Below are 26,840 nucleotides of genomic sequence, written 5' to 3'. Positions count from 1 at the left end.
TTTGGTACTCAGCAAGAACTTTCCTGTATCTTGGTGTTTGTGAATCTATTTATTTATTTTAAGTGGTAGGTACTATACACCCATTTTGTTCTTAAAGAAGTATTTGTCAATTCAGAAAAGGAGTGATGATTGAGCTGGGTAACTAGTTTAATAATGAGTAGATTTGGGAAGAAAACCACTTACTGAAATGACCACAGAGTTTTTCATTGAGGTCCCAATGAACTTTGTGCCTCCTCTCCGGTAGGAGCCTCCTGTGGATGGTCCCGTTTCCACCTCAACCATCCAAAATTACTTACTTCTAACTAAAATGCTGTATGTGGTAGATAACTGGGAGAATGACAATTTTAAAAAGAGGAAAATTGCATTTTTAGTTGTGAAGAATGAGCCTACTTTTGAACATCTTACAGGAGCAGTATAGCACTGGTTCTTACACAGCATCCCTCCCCACCAAAATTTTCTGTGCTGGAAGAAAATAAAGCAGCATTCATTCTGTGTTGTAGGCAGATATCTTGAAAAACCCACTGACCCAAACAAAAAAAGCCCCACCAAAACAAAAGCTCCCAAACAGCAACCATTCTCGTTCTGGGAAAGATCTTTGTGACAATATCATTTCCCTGGAAGAAAAACTTCTCAAGATTTCAGTAAGTATTTTGAATTATTGGGAAAGAAGTGATGCCTTCTGTCCCTTCATGGTTGCCAGAACTGATGCCTTGAGAGGCTAGACAGAGTTAAGAATAAAGTATTCTTTATTGAAAGGTATTTATTGAAAGGCCTTAAAGGATACACCTTGGGCAGTACAAGAGCCTGGCCAGGGCTACACCCAAGATGGACCCAAAATGGTCACAAAATGGATGACTGGTAGCGAGGTCTCACACTTTTATAAGTTTTGGTATTGGGGTTAATTGTCCAATCACTGAGTCAGGTTATGAAGTGCCATCTTTCTTGTTTTCTCTTCAGTCCATAGTTGTTTATGCTTTTGGGCCTGAAACCTGTAACGACTGTCCTTAGTATCAAGCTAGACAATGAATTATTTTGTCTACCTACTCTGTGAAGAGAGCTCACTAACACTTAATATGAAGCTCAAAACTACACACCTAGGCAGCACAGAATATGAAAAATATGAAAAATATGAAAGCTAAAACTTAAGGCATCAGAAGGAGGAAAGCCCTCATACCCCAGATCAGGAATGTTGACTTTGTAGCACTCTTCCAGGGAGTAAGGAGCAGGATGACAGTCTGCTTCTCTTCTGACAGTGGTGCTTGACAAACATCCATGTTTCCTGGGATGGTTACACAGCTACATGGTAGCACAGCAGCCACTGCAGCCATGCAGGAAAAAAACAGTCCAGTGAAACTAAATGCCTCAGCCTGACTCTTCCTGATCTTTCTGGCTCTGACCTCTGTGTGTACAGTGCAGCCCTCACACAATTACATGTAAAGCAGTTTTTTGTATTAAAGGAATCCATTAGAGATGGATTTGAACTTTTGTTCAGCCTCCTGCCACCAATGTGCACTGTGATTGCCAGGCACAGAAAACATAGCCCACTTGTCTCCATTTTCTTCCTTCATGAGCCAGAAAGTTCACATAATGTGCTAGTACTAGTTCAGAAGTGGTCAAATTAGTGAATGAATAAGCTTTTAAGGTAATGAATAAGCTGTCATTCAACAACTGATTTTTTAAATATCCTTTTCCATTGCTTAGTAAGCCTTGATAAACAGGTGCACCAGAAACCAGTTTATGCTAGAAATTACATCCTAGTTGAAATTACATCTTTGTCGAGGGTGGGGTGGGGGGGGGAAGTTTACAGAGAAAAAAATAAATAGGGTGAAAGGATGGCAGTATGAACAACAGTGGAAAAAACCTAACAGTGAAATGTAAGTGCTGTGGTTCAAATTATTTTCTCTGTTGTTCTCCTGGGAGAACATTCAATGAATCAGGGCAGAAATGCCTTTTTTGCCAGCTAAACATCTTCTGAGGTTTCCCCTCCAGCATGTGGGGAGGAAAGAAGTCCTCTGAGAGGCAGTGAGAGCAGAATTTTGGGTAGGTGCACTAAACACTGCCTGGAGGAATCTTCTCCTTCACACACTGCTGAAAATTAGGACACTGTCTGGCTAAGTGAAGTACTTCATGTTGGGTGTTCCACATTAAAAAGACTGGTTAGCATTTTAAAAGGGAAGATAGCAGTGCTACCTGAGTATTGTTATTACAGAATCCTGGAAATTCAAATTCTTGTTTTTACACATATTCATTCATGCAAATGTGGAACTTGACCCAGAAATTTTATTCAGGTGAGTAATCTGCCTTTGACTTCAATGGGATTCTACTATATATGAACAAAACAATCAAGCCACACTTTGCATTTGCAGTCACCTCCATTTATCTTCAAGGGGGACGGCTGAGTTGTGAAAATGCCCAAATCATGCCAATTTGTCCAGACGAGATATCAAATCTCCTTTTTAATATTCAGCTTCAGCAATATGGAAAGCAACACTGCCAAATACTCCATAACAATTTTACTGGGATTACTCACATTTTGATTAGAAAATTCTCATTTCACATGGGTGTTGTCACCTGCCCTGTGCTAGATACATCATCTCTGCTGTGCAATTAATTACATAAACACTGAAAAATGAGCTTATGACCTGGAATGGAGTTTTGATAAACTCCTCTGAAGACATACCTGAAACACAGCCCAGTGGAATCCGGAACAGATAGAAATTATTTATGCATATACAATAGCACACACAGCCTCCAAACAAACTGAAGGCTTGCCAGGAGCAGCAGTAGTTCAATATCTGGTTTGAAATGAAGAATGTAAAAGAGACCATAACTGAGGAATGAGGCACTGAATCTTGCAGCAGGGGGAAGGTAGGAAGGTTGTAAATAATTTGAGAGATTTACAGCATCCATGTACTTTCTGATGGACAAAAGGGCGAGGAAGGGACACAGAACCAGAAGGATGAGGACAAGAGACATGGAAAGCTTCACATCAGCAGTGCTGTTTCCTTATTTAGGTAATGAATACTCGGCCTTCTGAGACACAGGTCTAATTCATCTACCACATGAGCTCCACCTCTGTAACAAGTGACCCTAACACGTCCCCTATTTTGCCTCCTGCTCTGCACAGGCTGAATGCTGCCTGTCCCACTGCCTCAGCTGCCTGTGGGTGAGCTCCAGCCAATGCCCCATCTCTCCTGGGGCTGCAGGAGCTGTAGCCATGGCTCCAAATGGCAGGAAATCTGAGGCAGTGACCAGCTGCCATGACAAGGGGTATCCCCACAGGTTGCTTGTTGTCACACCAGCCGTGGTCCTTATCTGGCCCCTGGGTGAACTGGTGCAGGGAGAGGGACAGGACAGGCAAACCCTCCCCAGAGAGGCAGTTCTCAGTGTGGCGTTGTCTTAGTCAAGAGGGTCATTAAACAGCAGCAAGCACAAGCCATCGCTAAAAGCTCTCTGAGTGTCTTTTCACATGTGGGCTAGAAAAGTGGGAGGCTGTGGTATTGCTGCAGCAACTAAGAGATCCAAAATAACTAGGATGGTGAGCACCATTCTGAAAACACATTCTCTTATTCCTTGGAGCAAATACATTTGGTGCCTCATACCGAAAAAGAAATAAACCAAGCAAACCAAAACAGTAGGTTAGGACCTGGAAAACAAAGCCATCTAAACATAAATAAATCATGGACATCTTGCAATATAGTAAAATACTGAGGCATTGTCATCTGTTGCTTATTACAGTTTCATTTACATTGGAATTTTCTTTGTTTTCCTGCAACAGTTGTGTTACTGTAGTATTTTAAAACTACTCAGTAATGTGAGTAGAAGAGTCTATCTTTGCATTATTCTGGCCAATATTATATTATATTGTGTAAGAAATGAGAGTTAAATCAATTTTAATGCACCATTTTAGTAAGATGACAACGACAGTTCTCGATTGCAATTATGGAGATAATTACAATCTCATTGGTACTGCTTAATATTAAGAATACAAAATTTACCTCTGATGAACAGTTCATTATGTAAGATGAACCCAAGCTATTTTTCTTTTCAATTGTATCTTGGCTTGTTTTATTTCTTAACTTTGACTGTTTAATAAAGGCATAAAGACTTTTACAGGTAGAGTATACAGAAACGGGCTGACTGGTTCAACATCAAATTCCTGCACAGTGATTTGAGAAAAAAACATTAATTTTGAAGCAGCTCTGGAGGCTGAGTATAGAGATTATTAAACATAAGTTTTATATATGCAGAAAAATTGCTTTTGCATGAATTTACTTTTAAAATGTTAATATATGCATAAGAAAATTGTGTTTCTTAATCTCTGAAGAAACACTTATCACTAGGAACCGCTTAATTCTTTTCCTGTGCTTGATTTATTAGCTTATGAAATTATGGTAATAGTTTGCATGTTAATGGTTCTGGGGCTCAAATGACCTGATTTTAATAATGAAGTAATTTATGCAGTAAATGTAATCAGCATCTATGAATCTCACTTAAAAGAACATGCCAGTGATTACCTATGCTAAAAACAAATGACTGTCAGCATGGTATACACTGTATGTTATGACAAGTAACTGGGATGTGTTCAGCTCAGTACCTTTAGGTAACTCTTTAGGCTGGCTGGGTCCTACTCTGACAAACCCCACCGAAGCTGGAAACTGCAGCTCTAACAACAGTTTACAGACCTGCCATTGCAGACTGACTTTTGCTCTTGGTCATCTTTCAAGGAAAAGGACAAGGATAGGAGATGGGCATCACCAGAACTGAAGACAGAACCAGTAGGAATTCCTCCATGAATAGAAGAATCCTGTGGGACAGAGACCTCACACATCTGGACAAAGCAGGTTGCAGGAAGAGAGGAAAGTGTTTGTTGAGGGAAGTTGCAAGTTCTATGAATTACAAGGAAAAGGAGACTTTTATTAAGGATTTGAACTGCATGGCATATAAAAGATGCAACCCTCTGCAACATTTGGTAAGCCTATGTCAAACAGATCCATCACAAGGATTCTTTCCTACAACATCTGTATTTACAGACCTGCTCACTGTCAGGATGTATATGAACCATGCCTCTGTTCCCTTGTCTCATTTACAGTGCTGTTCCCCAACATGAGAAGAAATACTAGACTGGGCTTTGAAAAGCAAACAGCAATGCTTTCTTTGCAGCAAGGCAAGCTTGTGTTTTGATAACCTGCTGAACACTGAGATTCATTTTGGTATAAAAGATTCAAAAATATATTACTAGCTGCCAAATATGATCTAACTGTTCAAACACACAGACAGAAGCTGAGGGAGGTCAGATTGGACATTAGCCAAAATGTATAAAGTAAATGGAAGAAACCCCATTGATTCAGCAGAGCTGGATCATTTGTTCACCAAAGAAATCCCTAAGGGCCAGAAGTCCTCACCACTTCCAAGGACCAAAACTGTAGAACTGTATTTTGTAATTAATAAGTACATTGCATGCAGCACCTCAAGCATGATACAAAACTATCTTCAAACACCATTTCCAGAGCCACTAGTTTTTCAAAGCAAAAAGGTGTTCTGTTCTGGAGTATGGCTAATGCTCTCTATTCCAGAATCCAGACTGCTAGCTTTATGAAATGTACGTCATATCCTAAAGGGAAAACAGGCAGTAGGATAAGATACTTCAGCATTTTTAAAGTTTTATTATCTCAGTCATAGGGTCCATGGAAGCCCAAGGAAGGTATGGATCATGCAGCAGAAGCCCTTCAAACCCTGCCCCAGAGACTGTGAATGAATATACAGAGACTGTGTATTCATTGAGGTGCTGAGTAGGGCCTCCCGGAACCTCACTAAGGCAGCCCCGGGAGTGAAGACAGCCAAAGCCAAGGCTGCTGCCTGCACGCAGCTTCAGAGGATGGCGAAGCTGACCCTCCACATGAGCCCTGGATAGGAACTGGACGCGGCAAAACGAAACCTGGGACGAGCTGGGCTTATTCTTCAAGCGGCGAAGTCCCCAGCTCCCGAGGAGCCCCGTCTCAGTTGAACTCCGCTGGTGTGAGCAGAGCAAACCCGATCAAAGGCTGCGTGTTTGCTCTGGAGGCGGATGCCGTGCCCGCCGTTGCCATGGCGCCGTGACAGCCTAATGAGCTGTCGCTGTCACCCGAGCCGCTGTCACCGGGCTGCCCTGCCCCCGCGCTCCGCAGAGAGGAGCTTGTGCAGCCTCGGGGAGAGGCTCATCGATGGGCCCTGGCCGCTCCGAGCTGCCTGCCCCGTCCCTCTCGCAGGCCCAGACATCCCTGGCTCGCCAAACAGGATTTCTGGAGGTGAAATTTCCCCTCCTCCACTTCCCCGTGTTGTGCCTGGAGGACATTTCCCCTGACAAGAGGGACCTGCTGTCGGCGGCAGAGGCAGGGTCAGGAAGGCGGAAAATAAAAGGAGAAATTTCAGAGTTCAGACAGTTTTCTTGGCAGACCGTGACAGCTCAAAGGGGTAAGGATCTGTCTGATGTTTACTTGGAAATCCAACAAGAATAGCTCGCCGCTGACAAACCAGGCTCACAAACACAAGCCCGAGCCGCAGAGCCCCAGCGCCGGTTGACGCTTCCCATGGGACACACACAGAGACATCCGGGTAGCCAACACCGGCGTTTCAAAAACAAACGGGAAAATCCCGGCCTGCTCCATCCTCCCTGCCTCTGGGAATCTCAGCCTCCCTGGCCGGGTCAGGACGGGGGTCCCTGCGGTTTCCTTGGCACGGAGAGGAAAGGGAGCGCTGCCATAAGTGCCCTGTGCTCCCAGACAAAGGCTGGGTGCTGGGAAGGCGGCAGCATCCCCTGGCTGCCATTCTGGCTGAGAGCTTCCCACAAGTGAAGGGGAATGGAGGCTCACATTTGTTGGGGGAAGAGTGTGAAATCTGCAGGGAAGAGCCAGGGGAACTGTAGTGAATCCTCATCCAATCTGCTGTGCCTTGTGGGAAGGGAGGCAGATGTAACCATGGCTGCCTAGCTGCTGCATGGAAGGCTGGGAGGTTTCATGCTGGCATTTAAGCTCCCAGCACTGAAACACAGTATTTACAAATGGACTGATTTGCTCTGGGAATAACACTGCACCTCAGAAATTAGCTTGGTAGAAACCAGTTTTGTATTTACTTATCTGCTTTAAAGCAGAACAGAAATAAATACCACAATACACACAAAATGTTAGGTGATTTGAAGCTATAATTTGTTCATTAGCTGGCTTAAATAACAGCACACTGTTAGCACAACTAGCTTTGTTTCATGCTAGTCTTGTTCTTACATTGTGTTTAATTTAATATCAGTCTTCAAATACTTCTGGGCAAGAGCCTGTTTCCCTTTATACTCATTCTACCCTTAATAAATAAGCCTACATTCCAACAATGCCTGTAGTTTCTAAAATGCAATCAGCAATAATATTTATTGCTTTTTTGTGTGCCCATCCAGAAAAAGAAAACTGTTGCCAGAATAACGCTCAGAACAATAACAGGATGCAAATGTGCACCCTATTCTTCCAGCTTGCATGCTTCGCTCAAGAATCATGTCAGTTCATGGGGAAGTCAGTGGGAAAGCTGACCAAATGAGGAATTCTGATTTGTGTCCCAGGCATCTTTTTGTTGGATTTGTCACAACTAATGCCCTTTTGCTTGTCTCTCTTCACGTGCTAGGAATGTTCATAGGCCACAATGGGAAATCTACAGATTTGGTCAAAAAGGTTGACTTGTTTTCAAAAATAGGTCTGAAGAACAACATATTGTAAGCTGAGAGGAGAATAAATATATGGGATTCAATGTATTCATGATTTTAAGAAACAAAAAGGAGAGAAAAAGCCCATCTTCTAGTAACTGAATATCCTGATAATGCCAAGAAATGGTTAACCATAGGGATACCAGGTTTTGCACATCTTTGCCTCTTTCACTTCCCACTCCCACTCCTGAATCTAACATCTCTCTGCCTCCTTCAGTGCTGTTTCATGGCTCTGTGACTCCTCTCCTCCGCCTGTGACCTGCCTCTCAGAGCATCTTTCTTGCTCCCCGCTCCCCAGCAGAGCAGCCCCAGGCCAGGGTGACCTCTCCCTTGGGATCTTTTGTCTCATGGTCTCAGACAGCGTGGAGTGACAGGGAGCAGGAGTGACAGCGAGCAGGATCCCCAGCCCAGCGCCTCCCTAATCAAGCAGCGCTCACACAGCTCACATGCCTGCCTGCAGGCTTCTCTCTTTAATGTGACATTGATCATCATGACACAAAATGGTCACAGATATCACTTCCTAAAATTCAGGAATGTGACAGCTAGAGACAGAATCGCTAGTCTATGGCCTGGAGACTATACGGATTATTCAGGTCAGGATAAATCAGGATGGATATTTGCCCTACTTCCATATTCTAACTATTAATAACCAAAAGCTTGTTCTGTGCGACTGCACAAGGGAGCAATGCTCCCTCCCCCACGCCTCCACGTACACATGCACAGACGAATATTTTTGGCTAACATTCGAAAGCCATTCGCAAACCCAGCCCCTGAGCTCGGAGTAAAGCCCCAAGCACATGGAGGCCCTCCTTCACCAGGCAAGAAAGGAAAGCCAAAGCAGGCTGAAAAAAGATACGGGAGACCTCTCCTGGTCTACTGCCCCAGAAACCCTGAAGAATACAAGCTGCTGCTCTCCCCTATTTTCTTCAAGGCACAGCACCATTCAGTCAGTCAGTGCTCACCCCTTTTCCCAAGTACACTGCCACAAAATGAATATCCTCTTGGGAGGGTAGAGAAGCTACCTAGGGAAGCACAGCCACACAGCTCCCAGCAAGATTTGTCTCCATCACACCTATGCAGGATTTCAGTAGGAAGAAGCAGCACTTCCTCCCCAATACTGAAAAAGAGAGACCATACAGCTACAGAATTAAATTAAGTTGCACCTTCCCCAGCTTTAAAATAGCAAGTGAATTATCCTCCATATTGACTCAGCAGTCAGCTTTTAGGAAGATGCAAGGCAGAAATTGCAGTGTCTCTTTGCAGAATACTAGCTTTTGTAAGCCGCCTTTAAAATTTTGGAAGATCAAGACTGAAGCTCTGCTACTTTCAAAATAGTCTTTCAAAAGCCAGCTTTTGCTTTTGATTGCAAAGGGGAAAATAGAGATATTTTTCAGACCACTGACATGGAAGAAAAACTGCCCTGACAGCTGAGACAACTTCCCTGAATAGGATCCCTCTGCTCTTGGGATTTGGAAAGCTATTCTCTGCCATCCCTTTTGGGGCACTTATGCAATCTGCTCTAGCAACTGGTGCCAGTTCAGTTCAGCTACAGACCAGACTCTCTGGACAGTCTAAATGCCATTCCCGGGATTTGCCTAGGAATGAAGCCTTTATACTTCTCTCAGCCACCATATTCATGGTCTGTTACTGTAACCATTATGGCTGGTCCCAGTCCATTAAATGCCACTGGTTCCCATTTTAATTCTGAAAAGATAGCTCTTATGCAGCAACTGCAGCACCCGGCAATTAGGCTGCACTAGATGAACTGTCTTCTGTCTGTGTTTCTAGACACTACTCCATATTTTATTTATCAGCTAAAAGCCAAGCAAAGTAACAATAACAAGAGTAGGTGGAGCGCCAAGAGCAGCACACAAGCCTCAACAATACTCGTTTTCCCTCTTCTGCTTCTCTCCTGCTCTTGACTCTGATCTTAGTTAACACGAGGCCTCAGTGACTGCAGGTCATAATCCTTGTATCTTTGGTCCTCTGCTGCACAGAGTGCTCATATTTCTATGCAGTTTCAAACAGGCTCTTCCTGCTCAGCTCATTTAGTAACTAGATTTGCTAGATCTCTACGCATTATTTGGCAGAGAGCATAATAAGCAGTTGCCAAGTCCTATCTTGGGTTACTGTTCCAGAGGTTATTTAAGATGGGGAAATAAAAAGTGTTCTTCACTTTATTTCAGTAAGAAAACTTTTTTTATTTTTTTTTCTGCTTCCTTTGATTTTAATCATAATATTATCCTGGACAGAGATATCTTCAAATAAATATTGGTCAGAGGTTTCCTGAGGACCTGAACTGAGAAATGTTAATAAAATAGAAAGCACACTCTAGTCTTCCCTCTGCACTAGATTGTTCAGCTGAAGCAACTGTATTTTTGCTTAGGAAGGTACAAGTTGGTCTAAATCCTCCACGGCAGTCCAGTAATCTGGATGTGCTGATAATTGCTCAGCCACTTACTGATTAACACAGGAATCTCTATTTCCAGGAGTACTGGAGCTTCCCCACTGAAAAGAAGAAGAAAAATCTCCAGGCTTGTTACATTGAAAGGTCAGCAAGGAAATGACAGACAACTTGGGGAAAGAAGAAAAAATGTGTAGCACTCCCATATTACAAACAGAATTTTAAGTAGACTTTTAAGGATATAGGTAAATGGGAAAAAAATATTAATATTTCATTTTCTTTTCATCCCTGCTAACAGAAAAAACAGCAATCTGGGTCACTGGCCTTTCTAAATTCAGGGAGTCAAACATATCATTAAGGACAGCAGAGGGAACAACCCCTCAGAGGAAGCACAGAGAAAAGGCAATAGGGAGCTTAGGGAAGTAGGTGGAGCCCAAAGGTTTTGAATTGAGCAGAGACAGAAGATGGGAGAGAAGTTTCTCTTCTTATTACTTGTCCCTATCAGTCAAAATCTGAAGCAGGAGATCTGATGTACCTTTCCTTCTTGGAAATATCTTCAATAGCTATGATAGAATATGGCCCTCCTTTTCAAACTTATACTATATGAGGTAAGAATGACTGCTGGGTCGACAGCTGGAAATGTTTGTAACATGGAAAAAAACTTTGGGGAGAGAATGAGGAAAAATGGCATTATGTCCACTTAGAAGTGAGATTCAGATATGGGAAAAGCTTACTCTTGAGCTACAGTCAGCTTCTATTTACTGGAAATGCTTACTGCTGTATTGGATTCCACATTACAATTAGCAGTTGAAGCATCAAATGGTGAAAGTTTGATTTCATTTTCAAACATATATATATACACACACACATATATATGTGTATATATATATGTATGCATATATGCACACACAAGATGATGTCTTATCAATGTGAAATATAAAGGCCTAACAAACTGTGTAGTTACAGAGTTCCTGCATATTTTCTACTACTTTTCATGTAGTATTTGGACATGGCTGACCATACTATCAACAGCTTTTCGTTATTTAAATATTTAAGCAGCAAATTATAATATTTCTGCATTATAGAACTATGAAATTTCATGCCCTCTTATGAAAGGTACAAATATAAAATTGACATCGTATGAGAGGGCCTTTTGTTCAAGTACAATACTGGCTTTGTGGATAACAAAAATATATATAAAATGTATTTTTCTATAGTCAGTACTTATTTTTCTTATTCCCTGTATCATAGAACATGTGCTAATATTTAGGGAGGCCTGCTGGAGCTCTTACAGTTATTTTTTCCTGCCTGACATTACCAGTGCTATTTTCCTTTATACATCCTTCAGAGAAGCACTTGTCCAATAAAAACCTTTCTTCCTGAGGGAAATTCTCTTGCAGAATACTGTCAGCAAGAGCTGATACTAGGCAAACAGAAGGAAGCCACATTAGAGTCAGCTTCCCAAACAAATCTAAACTCACCTTCATGTTCCTCTACTTGATGAGGCAACAGGTCTAAGTTCCAGCACTGCAAACAAGCAATACAAATGTACTCACACATTTCCTGGGAGGCTTCTGGGAGACAAACAACTTTGCAGCAGCACACTGTGGACTTATCAAACACATACACATTTTTGACAGTAATATTGAAGCAACAGGCTGCTTTTTTCACACCTGTGTAGCCTGTGCACAATGGGAGTTTCTTTCTGTTCAGTGTCTCTGGACACTGGTCCTTGATCCAAGAACACAGAAGCAATGGCCTCTCCCTCTTGGTTCACTCCCATGAGCACTTGAGATTTACATGGTTTTGTTTGCTTCAATGAGAAATGGATAAATGACTAAAGAAAGGTTAGATGGTCACAACAGCATATCTTTTTTTTCTTATTCTTATGAAAGGGTAATAGTTACCTATCTAAAAGTGTTTTATTTATTCTTTGAGCAGAGGGTAGGAAGGACTTTGGAGGTGGAACATATGAAGTTAAACCTGGTTTTGCAGAGGCAATCAAGAAGGGTTCTCAGGAGATAATTCTGAGGGATCAAAAGTCAGTTTAGCTCTTGCACACAACTTGGGTGTTCTTACTGACAAACATTGTCACCTAATTCCTGTGAAGATTTCATCAGTGTATCAAAGGACAGCAATAATCCCACTTAAAATGTTTTCTGTAAAATTCTTTCACCAAGGAGTTGATGCCCTAGGAAAGCCTTATTCCTCTAACTAGCACCAAAAATCCAACCTCATGCTCATCTCTGATATGTTTCTAGGAAATATGTATATGAAACATGCACGCATGTATTAATTGTAGCTGTCCATGTCTGCCAATCCAAGATTCATTTTTGCTTCTATTGGACCAAACAGGAAATTAAAGAAAAGTCCATGTCATACAACCATTATTGGGCAGCCTTTGGACCCTGCCTAGGATACAATATAAGCTTCAACACTTAAACATGAGTATGTTTAATGAACAAATTTCTTATGAGAGCAAAATGTGGAGAAGATTCTTTACTAAACATCATCCATTTCTTGAGAGTTCATGACACATTTTAACAGTACCTCACCAGGCCCTAATAAATATTTTATTCAACTATCTCTGCTTTGAAGCTCTAAACAGTAAAAATAGTTTTCTTAAATGACAGATGAAGAACCTGTTTTGGTCAGAGCATCGATACTAAGCCAGTCTGGCAAAATAGAAAGAGCATCAGCTATCACTGTGCACTGAAGTGCCCAAGAAGTTACAACTTTTACAAGGTGAGTTAAAAGTTTGGGATGTGTTCCATATAGAAATGAAATGGAGAATCTCCGGGTGAGAATTTGTTGGGAGCTTCATTTTTTCTTGACCACATCAATCACTACTTATTTGATTATTAATATTCAGTGACTCAATCACTTGGAAATACAAAACAAAAATAGCAAATTTTTTTGACACTTTAGGAACAAGTACATGACTCTTGAAGTTCAGAGATGGGCTAGCTATGCCAGGTAAGAAATTACTTGCCCACAATTATTTCTATCCCTTCATCAACCCTAAGATGGATATATGAGGTTAGAATAGCAAAAGTAACTATTCACCAAGCACTGGAGATTAAAAGACTTTCACCTGCACCTTTCCCTCCTCCTCTTTCCCACATATGCAGTAGGCTAGGGAAAAAAGCAAATGACAACCAATCCTCCAGGAAAACAACCTCAGCCTTCCAGACTGCTGTAGGCTAGAAAAATAATCCTATATCAAGTAAGCAGACAGACCTCCTTGAGGAATCATTCTGGACTGGGAAAGAGACCATACCTTGTACCATAAAGCTATCTCTTAAATAACTGGTAAAAGAACCATCTGTTTATCAGCTGGCCTGGAGGCAAACTGGGGAATATGAACAGGAAGTCTGAAAAAAAGTAAACTATTCTAGGACCATCATTGCCTTTTAGTTCACCAAGTTAAAAACCATCAGGACTTCCATGTTAACCCTGGTGTAGGGACACTGTGTGGAATGCCACAAAGGTTAAGTGCCTCCTTCTGAGCAAAGTAAGCTTCCCTTTCAAAGCAGTGGTTTGAGTTTCGCCCACGCAGGAGTGAAATCATCAAATCAAGGTCAGTGATGTCATTCAGGACATTCCCAGACCACGAAGCACAAGTGTGACTCACTTCTTGAAGTCTAGGAGTGTCTGGAAGTGCCTAAGGTGCTGTTTGAACTTTCTTCTAGAGGTGAATTTCAACCACAGATGTGAAAATGATTGAGGGTCAAATATACAGTGAAATGGATATTCTCTAAAGGGAAGGGAAGAGGGAGGAAAAGAAAAAAAATAATGCTGGCTCACTGGAGAGCAGGGCACCAAAGGAAGCACACAAGATAGGGCAGAGAGCCTTCATGACTTTGAGCTTTGAAGCTGAGTATCCCAGGAAGGCCTGGCTCTCTTGCCTGTGTCTGGTAAGCTAAAGTAAAATCTTTAGCGACAGAAATAAAATGGAAAGACAAACTTTCTTTCCAAAAGGTTGGCTCAGGATATCTAAAGGGGCAGGAGCCAAACTTTTATGGTTTTAGGCTTTTTAATCTGGGGCATACAAGCTGGCCAATGCTCTTGGTGATTGTACAACAGATTGCACTACCCCACGTGCCACAAAATCATCTGGTGAGCTGCAGTGCAGTTTGCAGTATCTATCCTGCAGACATCCCAGATGATAACAGAAGAGGCGTCTAACTGTGGCAATAGGTGTCTTAGGAATAGCAAAGGAGGTGTAGTTACCATCTGCCTCTCTTTGCGTTACGTTCAACCCAGTTACTATCACTTCATCCAGATTGAAAAACTTTATTACACCCAACAACAAAACCAAGGAATTAAAAAAAAAAGAAAAACAACAAGAGCAAATATTCTCTCATGTTCAGTCACTGAAGGTGGAACAAGAATAACCCTGGTACAAATATTTCAGTCAAATAAACAGAGGAATTCAGTAGATGCCAGGAAATCTATAGCAGAATCTCATTTAGGAAACTGTAACAGCCTGCACAGTAGGCTTCAGCATAGTGTTTTCATATGACATCCTAACAACAAAAGCTGATGAAATTTCATATTGTTCACAGTGAAAAGAAAACACTGTTTCTTTTTCCACTGTCTTTGCATTGGTTTAATCTTGCCCCCGTGTATTTTAACCTAAGCCAATTTGGGATGTTAACAGCATACAAATATGCTTTTCCTGTGAACTGCTGGGAAGGCTTTTTTGAGCTGAAATTGTGTTAAGCTGATTACTTCTTTTAATTTCTCTTTAATAATTGAGCATTTTTAATTGTTTGAATCTTAACAGCTGATATAGCTGTTTAGAGAGTCAGGGGATGCAAATGAAGACTGAGAAATTATTTCAATATAAATGTATGATCTCTATGCCATGGCAACAGCAATTTTTCATTAAATTATAGATTCCTCAGGGTTGCTTTTTCCATATTGACAAGATCATTTCATAGGGAGAGGAGGTAAGGGAAAAGAGAGATCTTACTGAAGAAACAGAATTGTTATGACGAGCAATTAACAACATATATCTCAGCATGTCACAGTGGGTCTTCTTTCATTTCACGAAATAGACTGATTATAAAAATGCTTCCCATTTGAGTGCCACAACCCTAATGCAGTTTGCATCAGGCTGCATTTTCCCTCAGGCTGAAAAATACTGACATTGACAGGAACACTGGATGTGTTGAACCTGCCATCACCAGCCTGAAAAACCTCTGTCCTCACTATTGCTCACACCTTCTAGTGAACAACCTGCTTGTGCAGATGGGGCTATTTCAGTTCCAGTAAAGAGTCTGCTGTCACATGGATTCACACTCTTCCATTTACCCTAAATATATATATATATATATGCTGTTTTCTTAATGTAATCTCTTCTCTTTAAAATCCACACAAACCAATCCAATCCCTGAAACCATTACACCAAAGCAAGCCCAGAAGCCTGCATAACATGCACTCCACAGGCACTTTAGGTGAATGATCCACAAGGAGTGGAAATAATGTAAAGGTATATTTACACAACTTCATTACCTGCATTTGCAGATCACAACAATGATGGTATTGACAGAGCTGTGAAAAAATGTGTCTTGGCACATACTAAGGTTTTGTTGTGGTTTTTTTTTGTATTTTCATTGCTTATATGAACTGTAGTGTCTTCTCATCACATGCACATGGACTCCCCCCTCTTATAACACTTGTGAGGAGTTTGTTTGGTGCCTTTTGTTATTTTTGGTTGGGTTTGGGTTTCTTTACTTGCTTGTTTGCTTTTAAAGACTCCCATCAGCCTGACCTATTCAGAAATCTGGTAAAAATGGCAGAAAATGCTTGCAGAGTGATCTTGCCCCCACATTTGTTAGCTTCATGATACATGTAATTCTCTGTTAGGAGCACCTAGGAGATGACTGCCTCCTGCTGCTAGCCAGCCCTGCACCAGCCATGGCAGAGCATTAGAGAAAATCACAGAATCACAGCTGGCTGCTGGTTAGCAAACCCCAATCTTCTGCTCTAATTTTGAAGAGAAGGGAGGCAGGACAATATGCTGCAATTTTTTTTCTATAAATTACTTCAAATTATACATAGAAAGGAAAATAACATGAACACTTACAACATCTTTCTCTCTTCCCTGTGCTTTCCAAATGTAGTTTGTTCACATTTTCTAACCAATCATTCCACTAAAGCCAGTTTATTAGTGGTGGAAGGTTTACTGATATGTTTGGAAAGTATACATTTGTCACAGAACAAATCCCCTCTGTGTTTTACATACAGTGGATCAATTATTTCATTTGAAGGCTTGAATGACATTAGGCAGAAGTGCACAAAGGCACAACTTCAGGTGCAGTAGTGGCCTTGCCTCGTTTTATAGGTCAATCATATAGTACTTCAGCCTAACATTTGTTCAAAATGATGCATCTCACTCCTCCTTCAAGGTTGTATTTGCTTTGTTATTTCGACAAAGTGACCTACAAAGTTTCTGGAAACACCAAGTTTGGTAGTTGTCTAGTCTAACAGTCTCCAGGTATGTAAATGAGCTGTTTAGTACATAAACTGTTCTCAGGAAGGTTCATTGTCTAGAGTTGTAAAAGAAGAGGAATAAAAATTATCTTCTGTTATTTAGACAATAAAAATGGCAGATCATTACTAAAGGATCATTTCTAAAACCTGTTTTTCTAAGCATCCCACTCACTCAGAGTACAGGGCTGCCTGTTGGCACTGAAGGTTGCATTAAATGGCTCAGAAAAGCAAGGAAAGGAAAAGCACAAGCCTGTTACCCTCTATAGATTTATTCATCATGGAGAGAAGCCACTGAAAATGGGGTGTGTTTTTCCCAGACTATTTTACATTCAAAACAACAGCCCTGTCTGCACTGGAAAATTCCACAGTATGTGGAGACCTACAGAGGGACTGAATGAAGAGACTTGGAGAAAAAGGTACATGTCTGGACTAGATTGAATAAGGGTAACTATGCCCAGAATAAATCTCACTTAGACTGCCTGAAGTTCCTTCAGGAAGGTAAAAAAAAAAAAATAAAAGAAACACCAGGTCATAATTTGCCTGATAATTCTAAAATCAATAGTATTTCTGACAACTGAAAAACCCTCCCATTCTTCTCCACCTGACACCTCCTTTCAGACATTACTATACAAGAAAATCAAGAGGAGAGTTGGAGAAGTTGCATGGTCTTAAACAATTTTTGTGGTGGCCAGTAATATCACTGACAGCTGATTGTGCTCAGCTCCCTCCACTAAACTGTGGCTGTGCTGAACAAAATGTGTACACACACACATGCACCCCCACTTTGACAAAGATACAGCATTTTCTTTGCCCTGTTCATCAGGTGTTCATAAACTCTTCAGTGCTAGCTCAAGCTGTATTGCTGTGAAATCATAAGCAACCTGAGAAAGGCTTCTATATGAAGAGTGTGGGCATTCAGTACTCTGATGCTCTCTGTAAGGCACATTTAGCCCAACACATGCACATAACCACCTAACATATGCACCCACCATGCACCCTCACATAAACACCATCTGTCCATGAGGGAAACATGTTCACTATGGCTACTCAGAAAACTCATTAAAAACTGCAAGGTGTGTTCAACTGGATCTAAATATTTGTTCCTATCATTCAGGTGCTAGTAGGGCTGGGAAAGTACCCTGAGAGCTGTGAGAGCATTCACGGAATTAGACTGAAAGTTAACAGAGCTTCCACTTTGCTTCTAGAATAACCATGTTATAAAAATTTTACTCTAAGAGCCTTTCCAGATGTAGCTAGATGATACTGAACTCTGTTTCCACTAAGAGATTTAGGAATTGTATTAGCTCACATGGAAATAATTTTTTAACTAGCTGGGAGTGGTTCCCTTACAGTTCCTGAAGCGGTTCCCCCATGCTCATATTCCCTCTTCTCTGGCTCATTTTAGGAGCTACACCCAGTGTGCAAAATGACCTCTGCACCTAAAGAGGCACAAACTGCTTTGTGCATGGAAGGAAAGTAATATGGTCACTGACAGGCTAAAAGCACTATAAGAGCCAAGCTTTGTACAGTTTTTACCTGACAAAAACCAACAAGATGGACCTGTTTTCATCGTGCTGGGTCCTTGCTGGGCTCTTGAACACTATGACCAATGCAGCTTCCCATATGATGATGTAAGAAACTAAGAAGCTTAGAAAAACTGGACTTGTATTTTCCTGAAGTCTGTAAACTTGAAAGATCCTCATCATATAGTCTGAAGGTCAGAAAAACAGGATTATATAAAGATCAGTGATGGTGGAAGAAAATACACTTGTATTTAGACATTTGTAACAGCAAAGATTCGGTGCTGTATCCTGAGCCATCAGGATATCTTTTTAATTGAACTTCGTCTCTTGTCTTTTACCAGATTCTTTGGCCTACTCATGTAATTTTTTTTCAACATCAATCTGTGTATATTTCCAAGGTATTAGACTCCAAAATATCACAGCAGTCAGGATAGTTTATAAAGAGCAATCTTTTGCACAGACATGTGCAAAATCTTTTCCTCTTTTTATAAAGAGCAATCTTTTGCACAGACATGCAAGATGGGAAAACAAGAGGCTGAGGAAGGAAATTCAAGTGGGGAACAGCAGCTAGATGACAATCCCAATGCTGCAGAAAAAAGAAGTGAGTAAGGTGATCAGCCAGAGAGATTAATTATCTGCAATATAATAAATATACAGAATTATTGTCCAAGTTAAAAATTACTCAGGTAGATAAGATGGATTGGTTAGAAGGGTAGAACAAAGGAAAAAGCACTAGGAAGACAATGGGACCACACTGTCTTTTCAAGGCAGTTTGAAATATGCAGTTCTCTGCTTAGCATCTGGCTCATTATATGACGCCAAATACCTCAAGGAACCACATCCACTTACCTTAGGAGCTCCCTTCTCTCTGCTCTCCATCACTCCACTGGAATCAGGTTTTCTACACTGATACTTTGTGCAATGTCTATATGAAGGACCATCAGTCTGTGGCGATGGTCTCCCACACCTGTATGTCACTATAAAAACAATCCCACCAAGTGCAAGACATGCAGCAGACAGAGCCCACACAGACTCTGTGCTTGCCTTGTGTTATCTAAAGGCACTAAGACCAGCACCAAGCTGCAGCCACAGCACCAAATTACAGGTGTTTCTCCTGCTTAGATTCCCCCAGACGAGTTTCTATACACAAAACTGACACAAGGGAACCAACTTATTCTCCCTACATAAGCCACTTATTACAACTACTGTCGCATATTTGGGAGTAAGTCGCCCCAGTACTTCAGTATGAGTGACTGGATAGAGATATTCAGCCTGGTTATATTAATAATTGAATCTGTCTTTCAAACTGCATTAAATCTGCCCAATGCATACCCTCTACTCAGAATTTAAATTGTCAAGTTAGTTTATTGATTAACTTAATTTTCTTCTGAATACAGCATCTGCATTTTAAAATTTTAATTTCATTACTCCTGTATTTTTGTTGTTTATCATTCACCAGGAAACTAACCCCAGAAATTTTATTATTCTGTATTAGGATAAAGCATTAATGGCTATTTTGCTCACAATCCTCAGAATGCAAATAGAGGAGCTGACACTGTGCTTTAATTGAATTTTACATGCCAGTTTGGAGTCACTTCCATTTAAATACAACTTAAATGTGGGTGACAGTTTGAATATCACTATGCTGTAAGTCAAGAAGACAAACCAGTCAACCACAGCCTCACTAACTATATGGATTTCCCATCTTGCTAATGTAATTCCCTCCAGTTTACACGTCTCCTAAGCAGTATTTTTGGAAGTAAACAACTGCAGGAAGAAACCACCAGAATCAAAGAAGGCTTGGCTTATTTCTATTGACCGAATTGGCCATGTGAGATCTGGGGCCATGCTCTGGGGAGAGCAGAGCTGTCAAGTACAAGACCTTTGTTACATCTGGACCCACTGGTTATTTCCCTGTGAGTTGCTAAAGCATTCTTAGTTCCAAATCAAACAAATACGAGCTAGTGTGCCCTGCTGCCCTGAAACCGTACAATCCAAAGACAAGGTGTATGGAGCACGACGTGTACACCACAGGCCCCCAAAACAAGGGGAGCTTGTGCTTCTCCTCATCAGACTGGTTTGATTCACATAGTGATCATATCCAGTCTGTTTCAAAAAACAGGCAATTCTTATTATCACACACCAGGGAATCAGATGTCCTTTCAGAGCTACATGTATTGGAACAACCTCCACTGTCAGTCTCTCTTTTTACCCTCTTTCCCTGCTTTTATTTTCAAAAACTTAATTTTTACTATTTACTTTAGTATATGAAACAGCTGCTTCATAGTAAGATAAACTTGCCAAGTCTGAGGCATCGAAGCCTGACCAAGTTTTGCAAGGTATGATTTATGGTTCCATTTTTCTTGTACAGTATGTGGAGAAGCCAAGAATAAACAAACCTTTTAGGTATCAGGAATCCAACAGTCTTGTATCTTAGCATAGCCAGTGTGACGCAACTTGTCTAAATATATTTTTGTTAGATTTTGGCAATATTGTTCCTCGCCAGGCTTCATGTAAACCTGTAGAGATTATAGAGATATTACCAATTCATTTAAGTGGCCCATATCACATAATTTCCCTATACAATAGGCAGTTCACAAAACTTAGGGAATGTCAGCATTGCAACAAATGCAAAATATTTTTCAGAGATAATCCCATCTATTTTTAAAATGAATCCTAGAAATAGAAACTCCCATACACATCTTTATATACATTTTAGAAACAGGGGAGACATACTTATTTGAAGTAGATTTGCATAGCCACACAGTTTGGATTTTATTAGCTGGCTAGAGTTAATTTAAAAAAGAAAAAGGTTGGATTTTACAAAAGCACTACCTTTTCATTGTTATTGTTTTTATTTGTTTGTTTGTGGTTTTGGGTTTTGTTTTGTGCGTAGCCAGAAGCATCACAAAACAATTCCAGCTAATTTGGGCCAAAAATATTGAATACATATTGTATTCTATTTCCACATACCAGAAAACGGTTTATTTTAAAACCAAATTAACCAGAAAAAATAAGCACCTCCAGTACAAAAGCACACATCAGAGACCCAGGATCTGAAGTCTGAAGCAGTGCTACTGAGATATTTATTTCACAAAGGTCTGTACATGGCAGGAGTCACTCTCAGCCTCTCGGTGCCAGACAACACTGATGTCAGTGGCTCATCACTGCCAGCTTCCTCGCTGAAACGTGACCCTCCTTGTGACAATAAAGTGAAAGCAAAGCTCACGGTGAAAATGAAAACAGAAGATTTACTGAGCTGAACGCTGTTCTGCAAATACCTGTACATGTACATGTACCTGTACAGCACCAACAATTCTCCTGTGTCTTTGGTGTCCAGTGCTCTGCTGAACTCCCCAATAAGTGCAGCATATTTCTCTAAGGGCTTTGTCTGCAAAACTGTGTGGGACACCAAGCAAAGTTATACTCTCCAGATTCTCAATCAGTTCATTAGGAAATAACCTCTTAAAGCTCAGGGTGTTGGGACTGATTTTAATGGCCTATACTGTTGAATTTTGAAAGATACACATTATATGCAGTCCTCACCTTTTTACTTGGACACATGTGGAACTCCTGAAAAGCAGCAAGATTTTCAGTGTGGATGGAAGGAGATTTTATGCCACTGGAACAAAAACCTTCATGGTGATCTTTTGTAAGTAGAGATTTCAAAAGTAAACCTGTATTGCCAAAAACAAGAATGACACCTGGAAGTCAGATATTTGGATGTGAATTAAGAGTGAGAAAAAGAGCAGCAGTTGCTGGAGAGTGAGCAGAGATTCATGGGGAGCAAAGTGTAAATTTGGTGTGTCTGTGTGGATGTTTGTAAACATTGTCATCTCAATTAAAAAAAAAATAAATTAAAAATATTATCAGCTTTTAGAAGACAAGGCTCTGTCTCTATAGCAACAAAGCAAAGACCTGGAAGGACAGAACTCCCCCAGACAGGGTAGGTACACAGACCTGAGGTGGCTGTGTAAAGACTAAAGACTCACTTCTTTTTTTTCTGATTTACAAGTTACACATTCAGGGCTTGACAACATCAAATTAGAATAAGCACTCTTGTAAACCAAGTACATTACAAAGGTATTTACTATTACATGGTATTTAAACAAACCATTTTCTTTACAATGAAAATCTACTTCTACATTTAAAGTTAATCTTGCCTAGGAACTGAGGTTTCATGATGAGATAGAAGCAGTGGGATGGGGAGGAAATGTAAGACCTGGTCACTAGGGGAATTTGTTTTTAGGTCTTGTTTTTGACTGTTCATGACTAGGGTTTTACACCTTTCTCTGCCAAACATTTAGCAGGAAGCTGGCACAACTACAATAGGCACAGTCTGTCCTTCTGAACCTGCAAGACGTACCTGATGATAAAGTAGATGAAAAAACCTGTGGGCAAGACATGAGGTACTTGATAGAAAATAAAAGACTCTCTCACTCCTCACTCCACACTAACATGTTTTGGGTAATATTTGTGACAGTAATCAGACTTCAAATTAAACTTATTAAGACAATTTCTTGGTAAAAAAAAAAAAAAAAGGTTTATTTCTATTGGAAAGATGGATAGAGTATGGAAAAATTAAATGAGAGAAAAAAAAATATTTAGTTAATTAAAAAAGAAAACTAGTGAAGGCTAGGATCAGGAAACAGCAGTTTGTATCAGCCTATTAAACTGAAGGATAACAAGCTCCAGAGGGAGGAATTAAACAAGTTGAATGAGCCTTCAAGTCTCAGAAGAGAATTAAAAAGCATAATGTCTCATGTTGGGAAGATTGAACCTTTCTTTTGGTTTAGACAAAATAAAATTTATAGCTTTGTTTGGCAGCCATAAGTATTTTTTTTTAAGTCTAAAATAAATATTTAGATTCCATTTGTGCAGTTCTCATAAAAGCAAATTCTCTGTTTCAGCTGATGGGAATATTTCAAGAAATAATAGTGCCCTTCAACCTACAGGTACACAGACAAACATACAACTGCAAGATCAGCAGCTGCCCGTTTTTCTCAGACTTCTGTAACCACAGTCATTGAAGCTGCCCCACAGAACCACATAATCAAAAACTCTTTAAAAACCCACAAACCCCAGACAGCCAAGAAAAACAAAACTTCCCCAGAGAAAGATACAGCCATAGATTAATTTTTCCCCTATTTTATGGTGGCCTAAGTGTACAAAGTGTCTCAAATGCAGTCTGTCTGAACACAATTAACAAATATGTCAGTGTTAGATCTCCTTAGGACATGACAGAAGGCAGTAGTGGCAGTAAACAAATGTTCTTGATTCAAGGCCCCTTTTAGCAGAACACTGTGAGGCAGACTTGGTGCAAATGAGAAGGCCAGTGAAATCAGACACACTTTGCTTTTCCTGAGCCAAATCACTGCTGAGAATTCATCAACAATCCATAATATGTTAAGAATGATGGAAATGATTCTATACCGTCTGTGATGTACAGGTGTCTTTAATTATATTTTCCAAGCATGAGAAACAGCAGTCATTGGCAGATAAGTAAGAAAAAAAAAAAAAAAGATTAGAACACAAGAACAACTGAAGTTTGGCAAAAAATTACTCCAGTGCTCCCAAAGAAAGAAGCACATTTATACATAGTCAGTACTGCCTAGAGAAGTGTCTCTTCTTCCATTCAGAGTAGGGTGGGTGGAAGGGTGAATGCCCTTTTGCACTAACTTTTCCAGATGCCCCTAATTATCCCCCCAGATGTGAGGAATTCATCTTTCTCATGTGGAAAAGGATGACAATCAGAAGGTTCTGTAAAAATCTCACTCAACTCTGCAAATGGATGTACAGATTTGTGCTTAAATTTATCATTTCTAAAAATAATATTTTGGTATTTACTTTTTATTAAGTATCTGGATAGCAAATAATAAATACGATGTTAATAAAAACAGGCAATGTTTCCAATATTTTCCTGAAGTAAGCCCCAAAATTAAAAATGCAGTTTACAGAAGGACCAAACATTTTTTGTGATAAGGTAAATCAGATTTTTCCATCTGCAGCTTGAATGTGTTCCAGCTCCAGAAATCAATAGCTTCAGAGGTCAACAATGTAGAGGTGCATAGGCTGAATCCTGAAGTGAAGAGGCAGCTAATGCTGGAAAAAGGCCAAAGCTACTGAAATTACTGGTGGCACCCTGACCTGACACAGCAAACAGAGGAGGGCATGTTGGTTAGGCTTTCAGTGAAATCATCCACAGTACTGGAAAAATGCAGAGCAGTAGCAGGAAAAACAAGGTATTATTAGCCCTTTCAGGAAAAATGGGTTCTGTCAGGGCAACAGAACTGCTGAAGTTAGTAAAAGGAAGTATTGCTTTCCCTGTCTGATACCATCTGTGAGGAGGTGAACCCAAAAGTACTAGGTAAGTAGGTAGGAATTTTTAGCTACAGAACTTACTGAAAACCAGCTGAGTCAAAGAGCAGACAGTCTATCCCCATTTGAAAGAGTGTTTATTCAGGAAAATGAAAAACTGGAGGACTGTGACAAGATGGACAGATGAAAATGGGGAATAGAAGCAATAGAAATTAGGAGAATTAGAGGGGGAGCAAGTCCTTGTTTTGTTGTGGGACCCCTTGGCTAAGCAGACAGCAAGGCGTGTCAGTGGCTGTGTACAGCTCTGTCCTATAGTGCTCTGCAGAAGGGACACTGCTATCCCACCCATTTTGGATCAAATCTCTAGCTAGAAGGTTCTTTTAGCAACATATTTCCTGAGGCAAATTACAATTCCTGAGTACCAAAACAACTATCCCTGTGGATGGTAGGACCAAGCTGTTTAATTGTAGACAGGTCCCTTTCTTCCACTGAGAGCACGGAGAAGGACAGTGCCACAGCCCTTTTCCCATGCCACAACAAAACACCTGCACCTATGTACGGTGGCTTTCCTGAACAGCCAGCAGGACCCCAGCCCTGGTCAGACAGCCCAGCCTAGCACATGCACATGGAAACTGTGGAGCAGACAGTTCCTCACCCAAAAGTTGCCCAAGAACCAGGAGAACGACTTAGCTGCTGCAAGCAAAGAGCAATTCGTGCTCTTTCTCTTAGCCAGCACCTTTGCAGTTCTTCATGAGACCTACCTGGGGAACACAAATTGTCTCCTTTCAGCTGGGAACCTCCCTAAGCTCACCTCCCTCCAGCAAGACTGACTGAATGTCCCTCAAATGGCGAGGAAAGGAGGCCCTAGGAATAGGACAGCAGTTATAGAGAGGTGCTCACTTTCACTGAAACAATCCATTTAGAATTTCTCTTTTCTAAACAATCTATATTTTTAATACAACTGTGGAAAAAGGGGAGGAGTGATTGCACTGGCCACAAACCAGGCACTCCTGCTGAGGAATATGACTTCAATTAAGAATGAAGTGTAGGAGGAGATGCTTTACCATCTTTGTTAAACTGAGCAATAGCCTTGTCGAGCCATAGATCACCAGGATTTCCCCAGGGGACAGATACTTAGCACCAGAAAGAGTGGGCCAGCCATGCGGGTTGTAGCAACATCTATGGATGCTTCACAGATCAAAGCCACATTATATCAGGCACTGAGCTAACAAACCACAAAGCTCACCCAGTGAGCTGCAAGTTGCACATGTGCAGGAACACTGGCAAATACAGGTGCCTGGGTGCAGCATTGGGAGTAGCAGATTTGCAGCATGGAGTGTCCTCCTTCGGGGCCACCACCTCATCAGGGTGACTGCTGCTGATTTTTGTAGAGCAATACACCCAGTCTGTCAGACACCACTGACCCCAGCCAGAGGGGCAGCAAGATGGCATGATGCAATGAAATAAAAAGTGTTGGGAGAGAAGGGTTCAGTACAAGTTTTTCACAGAAAGGGTAGTCAAGTACTGGACCAGGCTGCCCAGGGAAGTGGCTGAGTCACCATCCCTGCAGGTATTTAAAAGATGTGTAGATGTGGTACTCAGGGACCAAAGTTTAGTGGTGAGCTTGGGAGTGCTGGGTTAACAATTGGACTTGATCACCTTAAAGATCTTTTCCAACCTAAAAACCTTTTACAACCTAGTCCATTCTTTGATTTGCAGGATAAGCGGCACCCACAACATGCAACTATTAAAACATGATCAAATATTTTTTAATTTATCTTACTAGGAAAATTTTATCCACCTTTAATTTCCTTTAAATACATACAAATACAACTCTTTCTTGCCTTCACTTTTCCATTTTCAGCCAGCACTTAATGAATTCCTCTCCCCAACACATCCTCCCTATCCTGACCCCTCTCTTTTCCCATTCCTCCTCACCTTTCCCCTGAGAAAAATGTACTTAAAAATATATAGATATTGTACTAATGCTTGAAATTTTCTTTCTGGTTCCCCCTACTAATGTGCATGAGAGCTCCCACAGAGTGCAGCACCTTTCAGAATCTGGCATTGACCTCTACCAAACCACAGCACAATAATCTGGTATTTACTTAATTGCTAAAAATAAAATAATTTTCCTAAATAATATTTCAAAAGGTTTGCTCTGTTAATAAAAGAGAATGAACATTGTTACTGAACAAGCAAAGTCTTATTTTCTGACTCTGAAACTCAATATAACTAAGTAGAGATTAATATCAAATTCCTAAGTAACATAGCTCTGCTAATGTCAATTATTTTTTGCAAACACTGTATGAGTTCTGATTAATGAATCAAATCTGTTCAACCTGCACCAGTGCACAAGCCCATGGTACTT

The sequence above is a fragment of the Pseudopodoces humilis genome, chromosome 1 (assembly GCF_049639895.1).
Source record: "Pseudopodoces humilis isolate 2021_Gansu_Grassland_sample_001 chromosome 1, ASM4963989v1, whole genome shotgun sequence".
Classification (NCBI taxonomy): Eukaryota; Metazoa; Chordata; class Aves; order Passeriformes; family Paridae; genus Pseudopodoces; species Pseudopodoces humilis.
This window is presented reverse-complemented; position numbering follows the sequence as displayed.